The sequence below is a fragment of the Lagopus muta genome, chromosome 4, assembly GCF_023343835.1.
Source record: "Lagopus muta isolate bLagMut1 chromosome 4, bLagMut1 primary, whole genome shotgun sequence".
Classification (NCBI taxonomy): domain Eukaryota; kingdom Metazoa; phylum Chordata; class Aves; order Galliformes; family Phasianidae; genus Lagopus; species Lagopus muta.
Window position 1 is genome coordinate 17,798,524 of NC_064436.1, and position 18,090 is coordinate 17,816,613.

Genomic DNA, 18,090 nt, shown 5'->3' on the forward strand with positions numbered 1-18,090 from the left:
TGGGAACTGGAGCTGAAGTTGGAAAAGGCTTGTTAGAGCATTCAGTTTATTTCCCTGAGAACAGATCTGTCCTCTGCATTTCCCATTTCTTCAGCTGTCTTGATTTCTTTCTAAAGGTTGCGAATCAAGCATTTTATCTGGTTGTTAAAAAGCAGAATCTTGCTTTCTTCCTCATGCATTTCTTGCAGCAGAAAATGTTATATGATTGGTTTACTCAATTTTCAGTGTATTGTACTCCATGACATCTTGTAGGCAGCCCCTATCTAACTGATATTAGATAAGCACCATCTATTTGTATGGTGCCCATCACTGTGGTATCTGAACACCAATGAGGCAGCTTTCTTCTCCTTTCCTGTATGCTCATCAGGTTGGCAAGACTTATGATTGTCAGCTACATTCCTAATACTTATGCTTGTGTATGTTCATGTTTAAATGAGCTGCAGCACTTTACCAAGCTTGCTGTTTTTAGCCTGTGTCAGCATTTTGCAGCATCAGATAAGACAGACTTTCTGTCATTTCCCACAGCCTCAGGTTTTTCAAAAAAGCAAAAAAAGAAGAACTAAGCAACTGGGAGCTGTGGCTGCAGGAAAATATATATATACCCTTTTTTTTTTTTTTTTCATCTGCACAACCTGTATGAAGGCTGGAGAATCAGAGATCACCAGGAGTACCGGAGCTCTTTGCCTTCTGCTTGCCTTCAGTGGAAGGAGTTGGGCTCAAGAATGAGTGGTGCGGATGCAGCTTCAGTAATGGCACTGTTGTTTCCGCTGGTAGTTTTTAGGAACACCTGTCATTGTTAATGCTCTGCTTACTGCAGTTTAAAGGGATTACCTTCCTTCAGCTTTCATCTCCCCTGGTGTTGGAAAACATCCCCAAGTGGAACAGAAGACTCTTCAAAACCTACCAAGGTTTGTTGGCATAATATTTAGTGTCAGTATGCATCCTCCTTTGGCTTAAAAAATGCATCACAAATTGAAATGTCAACTCTGCTTCCCTGCAAAATATCTGTTTTCTTTGAGAAGTTAATTACTGATTTCAGCACAGCTGAAATGAGGCCTAATGACGGCCTTCTCTTAATTGTTGACAAGTGATGGCTTGATTGGAACTAACTTTACACAGCTTCAAATGTGAAATTTAATTGTGGTACATTTCCATTTGCTTGGATCCTCCAAAGAGCCTAGCATATTATCTGGACCTTTAACAAAGTGGGAATTGCAATACATGAAGAGGCATTTTGAATGCTCTCAGCAGATGATGTTGAATTCTGCAGCGGCAAGCTGTGCACTATAGCTATCCCCCCTACCTCCAGGTAACAGCAAGGAAAATGGACCTGACACATGGCAGGCCTAAGGAAGGCAGCAGGTGACAACGACACTGATGGATACCTGAGGATGTATATATTAGCTGAGATAGGTTTGAAAGACAGTTTCTTCTTCTGTCGTTTTTAAGGAAGGGAAATGGGTGAATCATTAAGAGGTCACTTTCTTTGCCCCAGTGCCTCAATGATGGAAGCATGAATGGCTGCCTGAATTCAGAAACATTTCATTTCACTTCCCATGCTCACCAGGCCAGTTTCGCCTGAGGAGGGACTTATTCTGCCTAATTCAGTGCATCTCCATGGCGTCCTGGCCTCACTTCCTTATTTTACCCATTTTTTGTTTGATGTGTGACCTTAATCCTTGATTAAATTAGACATCCTTTGTTCTACCAAAGCTTTTCTGAGCCCAACAGGATTAGGCCTTTAGTGAGCTATAACAGAAGCAAAGCCTGTAACTCAGAATAAGTGATTTCCTTCCTTTCTATGTTTTCCTGCCAGAAACAATGAAAGTAGCCACAAGAGACAAGAATAATGCAGTCTTATTTACAGAGTGCTGAATGTAGAGTCTGTGTTATTTACACTCTATCAAATTAAACTGAACTGAATGTTTGCTTGACATCTACCTTTGTGTACCAGGTCTTATTCTAATGGCAGAAAACAAAATAAAACAAAATCTGGGAATTAGCGAAAAGACAGTGACTTACAGACAAGTTGGACCTAGATGGTAGTGTTTGTCCAGATCTGGCTTTTATTTTCTAACAGGTTGAATCTGTTGTTTTATTGCAGGCTTTGTTTTGTTTTGTTTTGTTTGTTTTGCATTGAGAATATGTTTTTATGAGATATGAAATTGGCCACTGACTCTAACTATTTTCTAAAGTCTGATATAGATGTTTAAAAATCCCCTTGGTATCAAGGCTGTGCAGGGACTCTGCTCCAACTGCAGAGACTAGAAAACTGCTAATAAATGCAGTGCTTTCTGCTACTTAGAACACCTAGCTCTTCAACCTTTGGCTTTCCACCATCCCACGGCTGTAGGACCCCTTGAATTCAGCCGTGTTCTCCACCATTTACCAATATGCTACTGTTGGACATCAAGAAGTCATTTCTTTGTGAAGTTTCCAAGCGGGTTGCATTCTTTTCTTCTGCCAGCAGTACCTCTTCGTGTACCACTTCACCCAGAGATTTTGTTTACCTATAAAGTCAGTGTGATGAAGTACTTCATGCCAAGCCTTGATGAGTCCTTTGTTTTTTTGACAGCCCTGGCCCACCACCCCACAGCCTTTCTTGAAGCAGATTTCTGACAGCTGCTGCTGAAATTGATCTCCTGGGCTGGAGGATGAGCATCCAGAGCCCAAAGGAAAGATCAGGGAAGCAGAAAGCTTTCCATACCTCATCGCTTTGTAGGGGTCAATTGAAGGCTGGAAGTGAGACAAAAAGGAACTGGGAAGAAAGCAGAAGAAGAGAAAGAGAGAAGACAGATAAACTTTTGTGCAGCCTCTTCTGACCCAGAGATTAACTTGAGGTATTTGATCATGAGACGCTATTTAAGCTAAAAAATTACTAAATCTTTTCTGAAACCACCAGGCAAGCGTATATTTAATGTAATACAGGATTCCAATTCTTAAGTTAGTTTTATTATTTCATTAATTTTCCCTTTCATTTCAAAGGCTTGCTGTCTTTCTGTTTACGTAATGCTTAAAATTTTGACAAACCCTTGTGGATTTGCTCCATGAAGACACACTCTTCTCCCCATCAGGGAACACAGCTGTTTGGCTGCAACCTAGGAAGACTTCACCGTAGATAAATCTGCAAACTTCCCCCCACTGACTCATGAAAGATTCCACAGAAGCATGTCATCCATAATAATCAGGGATGGAGCCCGTCTCAGCTTTGCATCTTTCTTACAGTCTGCAGAAGTTTGCTGATCCCTCCGTGTGCCTGTGTGCCTGAATGAGCATGCAACATCTGCACTGCAGTCCTGTTATCTGAGGGCCAGTTGTATATACCAGAGGCTCAGCCCACCATTCCGAACACTCAATTTTCATGACAGGTCCCTTCTGTACTTGCACGTTTCCAGCTGGGAGATCACCACACATTGCCTCCTGCTTATCTATTGCAGTAGAAATGCTAAGTCACAGCCTGAACCAGTGACTGAGCACCTGGTGGGAAGGCAGGGCCAACCCAAGGAAGTTCAGCTGCATGCAGTGTACCTGAGTGACCAGGTGAAGCCAAGATCCACCCTTTCCTAGACCTCATTTAAGGGTTGGCAGGGGGTACAAGGGTTTCTTGCTGGAGATTTCTGCGTGCTGGAGGCCTTTCAAATGTAAGCAAGCTTCTTTCTTTTGTTTTTGTGTCCATGGTTGCTGCATTTGGGCTTGTCCTCCTTTGCTACAGTTGAAGACTTTGCCACACTGCTATTATTGCTATATTTTTCATCACGTTATAGCATTACGCCTGCTATTTAGTTGCTGTTTTTCTACTTTTCTGCAATTGGTAGGTACTCTCTTAGAGATGCTTTTGTAATTTTGGAGGTGCTAAAGGGAGAAGGAAGTAAGGGCTGAACTGCAGACAGATTTTGCAGAGTACTGCTTCCTCCTGGTTTCATTACTGTGTGTTTCTACTCCACCACCTCCCTGCTTAGTTTTATGTTTCATTCTCTGGTCCAAGGGTCTGTTTTGTTTTTTGTATTTTGCTTTTCACTTTCACCTGAGGAAGGTGAGATAACAAGTTCTGAGCTGCAGTTGAGGGGTGTGCTGGGCTGCTGGCTGTAACAGGTAGCCCACTGCAGCTCTGTATGTGAGCTAAGGGAGGAATACATGCAGGATGAAGTCCTGCTACATCTATTTGAAGCAGGAGAGATTTGTCTGTACATGCTTTTACTGAATGACTGTATTATGTAGAACACGCGAAATAACTACTCCTATGCATTTTTAGAGCCATTGTTAAATAGGGAATTAACATTGAGAAGAAAGACAGTAGGGGATTTCTCTTTCTCCCCTCCTCTTCCTCCCTTCCATAGTACAGTATTTTTATTTTCTTTTCATTATTTCTCTTTGTCTTACTGGTGTACTGCTTTCATTTATATTGAAATCAGCTGGCAGAAGATAAAATTCTTTTTATCTTATATTTAGAGCATATATTTAGAGTGTTTTTGAGACTAGTAATTATTATTTTTCTCCATCTTTCCTGGGAAGTTGCTGGTGATTTGTTTTCAGGTTCATTTCGTGAGTGTTTTCTGTCATTTTCTATGAACTCTGGTCTTTTCCTTTCTCTGCCTGTCCCTCAAAATGGTGACCACATGCTGGCTCTGCTTTGCATTTCTGTATCTGAGTTTGTATTTTAATATTCATTAGGTATTTGTACTGACAGCCCATCAATACATTAAATTAGTATATACGCAGCTAACAAGTATGGTACATGCCTAACTGACTTATAACAACATTAAAACAGAACAGATTGTCTCAGCAGGGTTTAATAAACTGTACTTATCCAGTGTCCCTGTGAAAAACAGGCATGCAGCTGCAACGTACGGTGCTCCCTTGGAATCAGAACACCAACATGAAATGTACTAAACTGAATGTGACTTGTCTTTCTGATCAGAGAACTGAACTTTCTTCTGTCTTTTGAAAAAGTGCTTAGTCCTCCATTCTTTTGAGACAGAAGGCATTCATTGTAAAGCAGCAGGCATTCTAGTTGAAAAGTATTTAGTGAACATCAAGTAGCATTGGAGCTGGTAAAATGCATGCATGGTTATGCTTTACTAATTCTCATGAAATGCTTTGAAGGTATTGAGATCTCTGCAAGTAATCAGTGTCGTAATTAGAATATCACTTTTTTCTGCTAATTAAGATTAACATGACTAAAAGGGGAGTTTTTTTGGATAAGAGGTATTATTTCTTCTCAATATGAGTGAGAAAGCTCCTCTAAAGCAGGCAGAAAATTGATGTCAAATTAAGAGAGAGCTTCTTGGTTTGCTTTTCTTATTATGGTTGACCCCCAGCCAGAAATTTCCTGGGGAGATTTCCTGTTTGGAATCATCTTGGAGAGAGCACATACTGCTTCTTGCATTATAAGAATAGGTAGGGTAGAATCTATGTATTAATTTTATATCCTGTTTCTCTGTAGTCAAAAATTGGCTGATTAAAAACTGTACAAAAATTCTAAAATAGACATCAGACACTTAAAAACCATGAGTGAAAAGAGTAGATAAATACTTTATTTCAAAAACCTTTTTCATCTGCATCCTCTCATGAACTTGGCTGATGAGAGTAATTCTTTAATATCAGTGGAGTTAATAAGAAGTTTCTTATCCTGCATTAAAGCATCAGAAGTGCTCAGTTTAAACCACAGTGGCCCCTCTCTGGATGCTTCATTGTATCGGGCTTGGGGCCCAAGCATGGGTGATGTGGCTGTTCTGCCAGGGTGTGCTCAGGGAGAGTTCTGCAAAAACTATAGGGCTTCAGACAGTCTCCTAAACAGCATTTGCTCTCCACGTGGCTTTTGATTCCCCAACAGTTAACTTGAAAGCACCAAAAAACACAATGAACAAGCAGGGAGGTCAGAAGGAAATCCAGGTTTAATCTACCTACCCACATGAGAACAAACATGGAGCATCTGATCATGGTCCCGGTAGCAACAGTCTCTAGGCACCAAGGTCCTACTGCAGTAATGCTGCCCATGTTCTTCACAAGAGCACACCATTTCTGTGGCAGTCGGAAGGTTCCTTAGCAAAGTGTTTAAGCAGCCTTCTGAAAATAACGATTATTAATTTCTCATTCCTTTTTTTTCCACTTGATCTGTCTCTTTACAGTGGTAAGATGTTGACTTATCCATTATTTAAAACGTTCAAACTTGTTTAACTTATCCCTTCTGTTAATGAACAGCATAAAACATCTGAGAAGTTCCTGTAGGATACAATAGCAATACCTTGCAAATGACAGAAACCTGTTTAACATCAGATTTTTCCTATTTTCATAACGAGAAAAAGTGGCAAAGCCACCTGAGCTGTCTTTTCCTGGGTAATGCTACTGTGAACAGTGTGAGATATCTCTGGTAATGGAGTGAAGAGGCACTTGACTTGGCAATGGGTTCTCTGACATTGGCCAGGCTCTACAATCTAGAAAATCAGGGGCCTTCCATTCCAGTTATCTCTGTTTATAGCTCTGTAGGGAGAGATGATCTCTATAACTACCTGAAGAGAGGTTGTAGTGAGCTGGGGGTCAGCCTCTTCTCTTGTGTAATTAGTGATAGGACTAGAGGGAATGGCCTCAAGTTGCACCAGGTGAGATTTAGGCTGGCTGTTGGGAAATATTGCTTCTCTGAAAGAGTGGTGTAGTGGAAATGCTAAGTCATTGCCTGAAACAGTGATTGAGCCCCTGGTGGGAAGGCAGAGCCAACCCAGGGGAGCTCAGCTGCATGCAATGTACCTGAGTGAGCAGAAGGGATGGAGCCAGGATCCACCTGTTCCCAGATCTCATTTAAGTGTTGGCAGTGGAGGTGAAGGCATCTCTTGCCGGAGATCCTTATCTACTTGAGGCCTTATGAAGGTGAACAACTCTTTTCCTCCATTCCTGCATCTGTGGCTGCTGCGTTTGAGCTCATTCTCATTTGCTGTACCCAAAGACTTTGCCACCTAGCTATTATCATTCCATTATAGCATTATAAGTGGTCAGGCACTGGAATGGGCTGCCCAGGGAGATGGTGAAGTCACTGACCCTGGAGGTGTTCAAGGAGCTTTTAGATGTAGGGTTGATTATATGATTCTGATGAAAAGAGGTCCTCAGTGGTACCTTTTTCTCCATAAATTTGTTGTTCCCCTATCACCCTGGACCATTTATTTTTCCTAGACTGCACATAGCCTTGCTGATCATATGTAATAAGAGGCCCCAGAAGGAAACAGCTATCTTCTTAGTGTTAGCTGTGTGTTTTCACTTGTAACTTTTTCCCTACTTGAGATGATAAAAGCATCCTGGGTGGTTTACAATGACCATTACCTTCATGAACCTTTAAGAGTGTCCCAATTTTTTCTCCCTGTGCTTTTCCTTATGGATAGCCCACAAATCTGGAGGCAGTCAGCCCCTAAAAGGCCAAGCTGAGCACCTGGCAGTAATTTTCTTTCTTATAATCAAGTTCTCACAGACGAACCTCCATAAAAGCTGCACACCTCTGGGAGTGCTGTTGCTTTTATTTCATTAGGAGAGAGGCTTCATTTCTGATGTATCATAATGCAACCCCAGAAAGTAAAGTGGATGAAGAGAAGGTTGTTTTTTTATTTTATTATTTACAGATGCTAGGTTGTAAAGCTTAGCTGTAACATCCTGGAAGTGAGGTGTGTAAGTGCAGAAGATATTTGCCACAGAGCTGTTGAAGTCTGAGAGCTAAACAAAGCCAAGGTACATTGCAAGCACCTCTGGTTTGGGGTGCCTGCAGGAGTTCACACTTGCGTGCAAATGTGGTTCTCCGAATTTCTGGCATTAAGAGAAGGCCATTTGCTGCTAGAACATGCCTTAATCCATGTTATGCCATACTTAGCCAGTAATCATAGAATGGCTTGGGTTGAGAAGGACCGCAATGATCGTCTAGTTTCCACCTCCTTGTCATGTGCAGGGTCGCCAACCACCAGACCAGGCTGCCCAGAGCCACATCCAGCCAGGTTTTGAATGCCTCCGGGGATGGGGCATCCACAACCTCCTTGGGCAACCTGCTCCAGTGCGTTACCAGCCTAGGAAGTTTGGTTACTCTCTCATCTCAGCTGTCAGGCAACTATTGTGAGATTGGATTCATGTACTGGTAGCACGCTAAGGCTTCTCACACTTTCCTCTTTCTTTTCATTGTTTTCTTCTACACCAGCTGGGTAAAACCCTTGAGTTGGGTGGTGCTCCCTGGAGCTGACCCTGACCTCTGTTTCAGTTTTCGTGCTTTACAGAGGTCTGGACGCTCTCCTAAAGGTGGAAAATGCTCTCTCCTTAATGATAACAGGTAGTAATAAAGTTCATGTGGTAGGGGAAGCAGAGTGGAGGCGCTACTCTTTTGGGCAGTTTTGAAGCTGTCCCCACCTGTGTTCTGGTGAAGCTGGTATATTGCTACAGAGAAGGCATTTTCTGGAAGGGAGGTTTCCACTTCCAGTGTTGGTTTTTATCCGGCTTCTACAGAACTGATTTTTTATTATTATTATTATTTTATATCCCCAGACTTCTTTTCTCGCTTTCGTTCTCTTGGTCTTTAGAATTCAAGCTGCATTTTGCTGTAGTCTTGCATTGCTCCCAGTATTGCTTTTAGAAACTGATAGTATCAGAGACCCGAGTGTACCATAGCGGTTAATTTGCTCTTTTACTGACAGCTTTGGTGTTAGTCTTTTCTGACATAAGCGTACTGTATATTTTGTTCTTACTCAATTTTTCCATTGAGCTTTAATACACGAGCTGGGAGGAAGAGCTATATCATGCTATTTTAAACAAACGGGGCTTTAGGACTGCCACGTGTTACTCTGGCAAGCTATAATCACCCCAACTGTGCCTCAGAACCTGTCTGATTGGAACTGGGGAGTTCAGTAATGAATCTTGAATTTGCTTTATCTTTGAATGAGTTCAGATGCTTTGTTAGATACCAGTTCTGTTCTCCCTCCCTTTCCCCTTTATATCTCCTCCTATTTTAATGTCAGAATGAATTGATCCCAGGCTACTCCTCTGTTTTCTGACACTCCTGAATATGGAAGTGTCACTGTAAAATGAACCATAGCAAATTCTTAATAAGCTACCTTCAGAGAGAGTTATAGTTTTTGACATTTAGTTATGGATTTATCCCTTATGCAGGAAGCCTCATTCATTTCATGCATGCTAACCATAGTGAGAAAAAGTTATTAAGTATTTTTCATACTTTGGTCTATTGAACAGCCACATCACACGCACTGCCAGTCTCCAGCAGGTTGCAGGAGGTTAGTGAGAGCAGGAAATGGAAGGAAGGATGGAAGAAATGAAGACTCGTTGTATGTAAGCTACAGTACCACACTCCTTACAAAGGCTAGTAGGTTTAGGGCTCTTATTCCATCGTTTCAGGTTAGAATTCCTGTTTCATATGTAGAAAGTCATCTTCAGTTATCCAGGCTTTTTTGGTCAGGTCTCTGCTCTGAATCCCATGAAGCAGATACTTCTGCCAGTAATTAATAATTATTGCATAAATTTTAAGGTAATATATTTTATATAGTTTTATATTGCATGTGTTACTATTATCATAATTAAAAAAAAGATGGTGACCACTATAAAGTGTACCACTTCAAATAGTAAATACGTTTCATTCTTACAAAGTACCTATTTAGAATACCTAAACTATAAACAAAATAAATTCATCTAGTGAATCTCACTTTTAATAGAAACGTGAAGTGTTCAAGTTCTGCTTATAAAAAGAACAGCATTCTCATTTCTTAAAAAGTATGTATGGGCCTGGAAATAATAACACTGTTCACCTGTGCTATTTTTGAAGTGGTCCTAGGCGTAATAATTTTAATTCAACACAACGCTTTAGATTAGACAAAAAATATATATATAATTTTGTTCCTTTTGTTGTATGTAACAGTTACTATGTCATTGTAAGGAACACCCATCTTTAGGGGGAAATAGATGCTCCTTGTCCAACAGGAGCAGACAGGAAAAAACTGTGGGTATTTTCTTCCAGTAGGCAGCTTACAAGCGTCCAGAAGGCATGCTGCCAGCCTGATGTTAACTGTTCCCACTTTTTGCTTCTAGTAGTAAGCAAATCTCACTCCAAAAACTGTCAAGTCTTCAGTTCAGCTTAATTAGTATGATTGAAGTAATGACAGTGACTTCAGGTAGTAACATTTTTTTTGCCAGATACAGAGGCTTTTTATAGTGGCGTGAACAAGTTTTTCTCTAAAAATATAATGTTTTGGTCTGCTTTTTCAGCATGAGGTATAGCAGGGTATTTGCAGAAGTGGTGTTGATTGTTATATAAGACAATGCATGTGTGAGATTAAAAAGAAAGAAGTTCAAAATGATGGAGAGATGCAAAATGCACCAAGGTTGCTTATTCCCTTCCTGGAATTTGATGGACACTGGTTTAGCCTCCCCATCACCTACCAGTTGGTCTGCTGAGGTTTTTTTTCCCTTTAGAGCAGAAATACAGATGGGTTCCCTGGGTGGTTGGACATACTGAAATGTTCCAGAATTGGAGCTTTTAACCATAAAAGTTAAGTTGAGGTGCTCCTCATCTCTCTAGCTGAAGGCACCATGCTTAAGTGTGAGGTTGAGTAGAGCTTTAAAAATGAAAAAAACCTTCTTGTTTCAAAAGTAGGCTGCTGCAGGAGATGAAAGGGCAAAGCACGGCTAAGGAAAAAGAAATTATGAAATGCTGATTTACCTGATAGAAGAGATTGAATCTGTGAAGAGTCTCTCTGTATTGCAGGTAAATGTAAGTTTGTTCATATTGAAAAAGATTTTAAAAGTACTGTCATTGGATTCTGAATGAGTATTGTCATCAAAATCAGATCACATTTTCTAATGCTACTTTCTAGAGCGTTTTCAGTTAGCTACCGTGAATTCCTCATTCGATCCTGTGTTATTGTTATGCAATCATATAAAACAAACTGGAGTAGTTAGAGCAATTTCTAGATAGACACTAATTTTACTGATTTCATGGGTAGCTCAATCCAATTCCAATTAAAACAAGCTGCTGGGTATTTATCAGCTTCAGCTGGAGCAGCTTCTTACAAAATATGATACCGATCTATATTGTGTGTATTAATTGTACCCCAGGTTAGGCTGTTAAATGAACAAGATGCTCTTAAAACAATGTTTGTGCCATACCTCACAGGTATGGAGGTCAAGCAGAACTTAAATAAGTGTAAGGGAAAATTCTGTGATCTGTGCTGCAGACAGACATTGAAGTTGTTTCAATGAATTGAAAATTCATTCTTCATATCCTAGTGGTTGGCAACCCTGCCTCTGGTAGGGGAGTTGGAACTATATGATCTTTGAGGTCCCTTCTGAACCAAAACATTCTATGATCATGCTTGATTATTATTTCAGCTTTTTTTAGTAAGTGCTTTATCAAATGCATTAAAGAAGCAGCATGTTTCCAGCAGTGGAAGTTTGTTGTTGATTGCATTTCTCTGCTATGCCAGTCTGAGCAGACTGATGTCTTTCTCTCCACTGCTGAAAGTTTGATTCTTCTATAGGTAGCTACCTTGTTCTGGTTAGTCTCGTATTCTGCCACATGACCACTGGAAGCAGAAGGCACTAATTAAATAAGTATACTAAATATTTTCTCATCCATTTATTCTCTGTCCAGCCTCATTGAGTATTCTCTTCTAGCCAGAGGATAGATAGAGGAAGATAGACCCTGTTCTTTCATCAGTTTGCAGGGGTTTAGGCTACCATTAGGACTACTACAGTTGTATGTGGGTGATTTTTCTTAATTCTACCTGCTTTCAAAAGTTGAAATCCACTCCTTCAGCGTATACTCTCCTGTTCATAAAGACAGCAAAGGAAACCAATGTTTAATCCTGCTTTAGTCCCACTGTGTTTCAGAATATTAAAATTTCAGCTTAATAAAATGTTCAAATTCCTTAAGACATTAGATCAAACCAAAGGTCATCAGATCTGTCAGGGTAAACTGTTGCCAGTCGGCAATTTACTGAGTGAATGAAAATCTGGCCACTAGTGGACTGTAGCCACACTATTTCTATGCTGACTGATGCTCCATGGGTTTGCAGTGTGTTTTAGTGGGAAGAAAACGGGCTGCAGACAGCAACAGATGTCCCATTTCCCCCACTGCCTTTTGTCAGCTCAAAAAAATGAGAAGGCAGTGTTTCCCTTAACTTGTGGGCGCTTTCTTTCTGCCTCGCTTCTAAGCACAGGGCAGCTTCTTGTGTTTTAAGTCTCAGGGTGTTAGAAGGAGAAAGTAGCTGATATATCTATCAAGACTTCAGAACTCAGGGCTCCATGCATTGTGTAAAGTACAGTTCTGAAAATTGTATAATTTATCAGGCAGACGTAATTCCATCAAGGGGTTCTGGAGATGCTGCAAACCACATCATCCAATTATAGCTTGGAAATTCAGTTACTGTGCCTGCAGGAGTAAATACTGCTCTTATATCCTATAGTGTGATTCTGCAAACCTTGTTTGGATGGCAGCAGCACTTCCCTCTTCCCTGTGAGCACTGTTGCTGAGGTTTGTGCCGTATGTGTTGGTGGAGTACAAGATGTATTAAAAACGTTACCAGAGATGCAGTAAAAGGGACTGAATTGTAGAATGGCTTAGGTTGGAAGGGACCTTGAAGATCATCGATTTCCGAACCTCCTGCCAGCCACCCACCAGCCCAGGCTGCACAGGGTCCTGTCCAACCTCGCCCTGAGTGCCTCCAGGGAGGGGGCATCCACAGCTTCTCTGGGCAGCCTGTGCCTGGGACTCAGCACTTCAAGTAAAGAATTTCCTTCTAGCTTCTAAGCTAAATTTATTCTTTTTTGGTTTAAAAGTATTCCCCTTGTCCTATCGCTATCAGACCATGCAAAAAGTTGATTTTCCTCCTGATTGTAATCTCTGTTCAAGTACTTGAGGTCTCTCTTAAGCCTTTTTTTCTCCATGTTAAACAATCCCAGCTCCCTCAACCTTACTGCATAGGACAAGAGCTCCAGTCCTCTCATCACCCTTGTGGCCCTCCTCTGGACCAGCTCCAGCAGCTCTACATCTTTTACTGGGGGCCTCAGGGCTGGATGCAGTACTTCAGATGGGGCCTTACAAGGGCAGAGTAGAGGGGAACAATCCACTCCCTCACCCTGCTGGCTAACCCTCTTTTGGTGCAACCCAGGATACAGTTACCTTTCTGGCATGCGAGTGCACACAATGAAGAGCAATTTTTTCCCTTATGAGTTTTTTACTGAAATTCCACAAGTTTAGTATACAGTTAGATACATTACTAGCAACAAGGCCCGAAAAGCAGGATGGTTAATTAGATACAGTTTGCTGCCTTTAGTACAGAATATACAGAGATTGACTAGTTTAAGTAAATATTTGGGTTTGGTTAGGCTGTGTTTATTCTAACAGCAAGAGATGGTTGTAATAGAGAAGACGATACAGGTTGAGTTTTGTTTCAGTCTAGAGGATTTTTCGTAATAGAAATGAAAGATTTTTGAATTATCAAAAGAAAAGCAACTTCTCTATAGGTGATGAAGCATTTGTTCCTAGACACACATTTGTTAGTGTACAGTTAAGAGTTTTGCTGGATTTGCTGTTAATATGCTTTTCTTAATGAAAATATTTTTGATGCTCTTAGGGCCAACTTCTAAACTCCTGAAATGTATAAACATTTTCCAAAGTACTCACTTGGTGTTAGAGCTGTACTTAAACTTCAGAGTGTATCAGACTTTATTATGATTGCATGCATTGACAAATGCCATTAACCCTGTAAAAATATTTATTTTGTTTAATTTAAATAACTGATATATGTCTGTCCAGTCTGAAATGACACTGCTTCTGGCTTTCTGCTATTAAAGTTCTTTCAATATGGTCCCAATCCTGTCAGTCCTGACACCTGAACTGGAGGCAGTTTAATTGGGTTTTGTAATGTGTTTGCCTTCGGGTGAAATGCCTTCACTCTAGCCAGGTTGGTGAAGGTTCTTTAGATATTGCCTTAAGATCTGAACGTAGATTGTGACCAAATTTTTCTCCATTTCTTAAGGCAGTCTCACTTCATAAAACCCCTCCCATTCTTGTTATTATGGACAATCCAGAGTATTTTCATGTGTATTCCAATGCAGAAAAAGAAAAGCAAAATGCACTGAGCAATCAACTGGCAATAAGTTGCAGTGCAGCTGTTAGCCCTCCTGTCACCCGCAGCTTTCTTATGCTGTCCCTGTCTTTTGCTACTTAAGTAACATGGAGGGGGGGTTGTTTGTTCTAACTGGCTTTTGTGTAGCTTTTTATTATGTATTGAATTGTTAGAAGACAACTTTATTTTTTTTCCCCAGGTTCTTCATATTTATACTGAAAACATCTGAGGGAGGTGACAAACTGATAACATTCGTAACTATGGGCAGATTTAACAATGAAATTAAACGCTAATGGGTGCACACTAACCATGGGTGGCCTATTGCCGTTCAGAGCCATCCAGAGACCCACATGCCTGCAGTGAATCTTTGCACTGCCTCTGGGCATCATCTGGGTAGAGAGGATGAGATGACAAAATGGGGGCTCTGTTTGCTGGAAGCAAAATTGTAATAGAGCAAAAAACTTGCTTCATTTCACCTTCCTCCTTCCATCAAATGCATTAAAAGACATTTGAGGACTTTATGGGGCTCCAAATCAGATCTTTTGGCGGAGAGACTGCTGCTTATGAAAAGCTGTTCTGATTGCTAAATACCCTGTTAAAATGCAAAACTCCTCCCAAACAAAAGATTTAATAAAAGATCATTTTTCTTTTACTGCATTTTTTACAATCACTGCAGTATATGGTATCCTCAGTGGTTTTACAGTCCCCTTGCCATTGCCTTGAGTTTACTGGATGTAGTAATATTTATAGAGAGTACAGACATCGTGCCCTGAACACAGTCTTCCAGCCAGCACCAAGTATGATTTACAGGATGTTTGGGGTTTTTTTTGTCATGAAATTGGCCAGTAAAACAGAAGTTACCTTGTTTATTATTCACAATTTTTCCCACTCTGAAACATTCTGGTCAGCCTTCTTTGTTTCACTGAAATTTCTGTGTAAAGGATTTTTGCTTATTGTTATTACATACATGTCTCCTGGCACTTCGAAATAGTTTCTGGCTTATTTTTCCTGTTTCCAGGATTGGGCTCTCTTATAGTAAGCGTTGCTCATTCACCCCATCTTACCGTGGAATAAAGCTGCTGCAATGACCCAGCAGTGGCACATCCAAGTCTTCATTCACCTTATTGCTCTTTGTGAAACGTATAGTCTCTTGCACTGCGGGAAAAACTGTTGATTGCAGCCATCTTTGCTTCTGCTTGGTTTACTTCTTTATGCGATCATCACTTTGGGCCTACAGGGAAATGGGAAATGTTTGTCCTGATGCACTGCTCCTGGAGAAAAGGGCTTTCTCTAAAGCACTTCAGATGTATTCATGTGGAGAAAATGGCTGAAGCTCTTGTCATCCTTTCCATATCAAGCATCCCTCTAGCACTGTCAAAACCTCGTTATAAATGAAGCTGTCTCCCACAGAGGACGTTTTTATAACCACAGGAGCTCATGGTCATATTGCAGAGCTTCTTCTGGAAAGGACAGTGTTTCTTGCACGGAGCTATATTTTCCTTTTCTACAATGAAAGCAGGAGTAAAGCACGTCCAAGGCTCATATTTACTTTTTCTTGGATGCATGGCAGCTCTTTAAAATACAGGCAGAATAGGTAAATTATATAATGAGATGGGAAGTGCAATTTCCAAACAGCAGATACATTGCAAACAAGATTTATGGCTTCATAGTGTTTATAGCTTCAGAAATTTTTGAATCAATGGTATTCACATTTCTAATAGCAATATTTTCTTGCTTCCTTAGTTGCCAGCTGCACCAGTTCAGTGCTAACTTAGCGTTACAGTTCATCATCTTTCTCCAAGCTACACGTTGCCTTGAGCAGCTCGGTGCACTCTCCTTGCTTTTGGGTGTATAACGGGCCCCTTCATTCAGGTTGTTACAATCCACTTTAGGCTAAATAATGGCACGTGTAAAGATTATTTCTCAGAAGTGTGAGCACTGTGTTCTTACTTCACTTGGTCCTCTATGAAGTGGAATAAACTGCGAGGAAATGAAACCATCGTCTCTGTGGCTTGGTTTTGCAGTTTGCCTTACTTCAAATTAACCTTCTAGTATAGAAATTGTGAAATTGTTCAGATGATTTCAGGAGAGGGAAGCAGGCAAGAGGAGGAGATGAAATATGCTGACAATATGACAATTTTTTTTTTCTCTTTCAGAGATTCGGCCACAGAATAAATCAACACAATATTGTCAAATACTGTGCTCAAACAAATTAATGAAAGTATGTCAATAACAATTTTTTCTTTTCAGAAATAATTTTGTCCTTAGAAAATGAAAATGCTTAAATGCTAAAATATGAAACATGGCTTCTACCCTAGGCTAGATGAAATATTTTGCCAGAAGTGAAATTAGTTTTTTTGGCCCCTACAATTTATTATTTGAAGAGTCCTAAGGAGAAATAATGAGAATTTAAACATGTAAGTTGGTTACTACTGAGCAAGCAAAAAAGGAGGCGTGGCTTCTTCATGCAGCACCAGTGAGATATTTTTTAAAATGGTCGTTAATATTAAGTTCATAAAAATTCAGAGCTGTAAAGGCAGCCTGGGATCTGAGAAACAGGACTTGGGGAAGATGTTAGAAGCTTAAGATATCTGGGTTATCAAAACAGTGAAAAGGTGATCAGTTTGATGTGATTTTAGCTTGATTATGTGGGAAGAAAACTTTGGTAACAGTGTACTCCAGCCTGGACTAGAAAAGCGTAACAAAATCTAATGGTTGGGCATTAAAGCCAAATGAGCTCAGTCATCAATTAAAGCTTTTGAGGTGAGACTTTTTCATGGGGTTTTTGGGGTTTTTTTTTTGTTTTGTTTTGTTGGTTGTTGTTTTGTTTTTTTGGAACAGAAGAAATAAAGTTTTGGGACAACTCCACAGGGAATAGGGGATTTTTCTATTAGTTGGAGTTCTTTAATCTTACCTTTCTGAAAGATGCTTATCTCTAGCACCAGAAGGGGTTTGGGATGAATTGTTTTACCCACTCTTTTTTCTTCAGAAGCCTTTCAGTGGTAATCATCATTTCTAACTTCACTAGCCCTGAAATTTGATGGGTATATTGCTTTCTACAGTCAGCGTTGTGTCGTCAAAATGTAGATTCTTACTTTTAAAAAAAAAAAAAAGTCCAGGCTTGATTTTCTGTCAAAGACTGGTCAGGCTCCAGAATGACCTGCCCAGGGAAGTGGTGGAGTCGCTGTCCCTGGCAGTATTCAAGAGGTGTTTGGATGAGGAGCTACGAGATAAGGTTAGTAGCTTAGTGGGTAGTAATGATGACAGGAGGACGGTTGGACTAAATGATTTTGTAGGTCCTTTCCAACCTTGTGATTCTATGATAATTAAAGAGACTGTCTTCTCAGTTTTGGAGATACTTGTTTTTACTTATTCCAGTTCAGAAAGAAAGAAATTTACATCAACATCGGTACAAAAATAATTTTAATTTCCAAGATTTTAGTCTAGATTTTAGAACTGCTAGTCTATTTCTGGAGTATCTGTTATATGAAGTTCTTTTTCAGAACTGCTTTCCATAATGGTATTTATGGATTGAGACAGGAGAGTAGATATAGCCCATTGGTTATTCATTGTATTTGAATGAGAATGCAGAAACTCTGAAAGGAATTACACTTTTTGTAGAGAAAATGTATTTTTCCTGGCAGCTCAGAATTAAAGATGTGTTTGTACTTCGCATTATTTTGCCTTCTCTTCACAGAAGTTGCAAATCAGGCTCTCTTATATGGAAGTGCAGGGTGGCTGTTCTCTGGTTTAAAAAAAAAAATAAAAAGAAAGCTGAATCTGTATTGCTTGGCTATTACTTTTGTATCTTTAACAAGGAACAGCTTTTCCCTTACTGATGATAATGTTCAGAAATATTGTACCTATCTCTAGAAAAAAAATCTTGAGAGAAAGCTATGACTGCAAGTGCATGAATTTTTGTTCCTGGGAATTGAAACTCTGAACAGTTCAACTTGAACAAAAACGGTAGTTGCAAGTATGAGCTGTCCTA

The 18,090-nt window shown here is 40.1% G+C and overlaps 1 protein-coding gene and 1 long non-coding RNA gene across 3 annotated transcripts in view; both read left to right on the plus strand.

The window, feature by feature from the left end:
* GRID2 (glutamate ionotropic receptor delta type subunit 2) overlaps positions 1–18,090 on the plus strand; it is a 693,845-nt gene that overhangs the window by 651,567 nt on the left and 24,188 nt on the right. The window lies entirely within an intron of this gene.
* LOC125691784 (uncharacterized) lies at positions 2,025–16,080 on the plus strand. The gene is made up of 4 exons (XR_007376243.1): positions 2,025–3,641; positions 9,211–9,306; positions 10,622–10,735; positions 14,299–16,080. It is a non-coding gene; the product is annotated as an uncharacterized LOC125691784 (long non-coding RNA).